We start from the raw sequence: 821 nt of genomic DNA, 5'->3' as shown, positions 1-821 counted from the left end.
AGCAATTACTTAATTATTTAAATTTATGGCTTAAACTTATAAAATATTTATATCACATATACAGTGTAATCACGGTATTCCAAACTTCAGTACTCTCTTGAGTAATCCGAACTGGCGTAGAAAAAAAAAATTTATTTTTGAGACAACTCAGCAGGTACTTGTTTTTGTACTTGTTTTCAAATAAAAGTACACCTGTGTTAAGGACATTTTTAACTTCCCAATCTGTAGGTAAGTTATTGTAATCACTGTGAAAATCAAAAGTGGAAATTTTCACAGTTTCGATATTAGATAATCGGATAATAATAGTAATATTGGATATTTCCTATGGAAGTGGAATAATATCTATTATGTAAATCATTCAGTTCGGTAAAACTAATTTAACTAATAGTAGAAATGTGTATTATGCAAAGTTTGTTGGTGAACTAAATTTTTTTTTAATGACGTTTTAAATAAATCCATAGAGTATTTTTGTTTATTTATACTTTTTTCACTTATAAATAAACAATTTTATAGTTTTAACAAATTTAATCATCACTTAGCATTACTGGGGATGTAAAACAATTTTTAAAAACCTCAAACTGTCTAATTTTTAATAAAATATGCTAAAAAAAAATAAATAAAAATAGTTATGTACATAAATATTGTTAAATTGTTTTGGATCATTTTTCCTAATATTTTCTCTAATCCGAAGAACCCCCTGTAGCAATTAGTTTGGATTACCGAGATTACACTATAATTGATTAAATACATATTATTTATCAACATAAAACATTAAAAAGTTAATTAATAAATCTAATAACCCTATATCTTAAAGAAATTAT

General features: G+C 24.0%; 1 protein-coding gene across 1 annotated transcript in view; it reads left to right on the top strand.

The window, feature by feature from the left end:
• The window catches only part of LOC106679175 (sorting nexin-4), a gene marked incomplete at its 5' end in the record, with an annotated part of 17151 nt that overhangs the window by 10884 nt on the left and 5446 nt on the right, over positions 1-821 (top strand).

The sequence above is a fragment of the Halyomorpha halys genome, unplaced genomic scaffold (genome assembly GCF_000696795.3).
Source record: "Halyomorpha halys isolate HHAL.00 unplaced genomic scaffold, Hhal_1.1 Scaffold181.1, whole genome shotgun sequence".
Classification (NCBI taxonomy): domain Eukaryota; kingdom Metazoa; phylum Arthropoda; class Insecta; order Hemiptera; family Pentatomidae; genus Halyomorpha; species Halyomorpha halys.
This window is presented reverse-complemented; position numbering and strand designations above follow the sequence as displayed.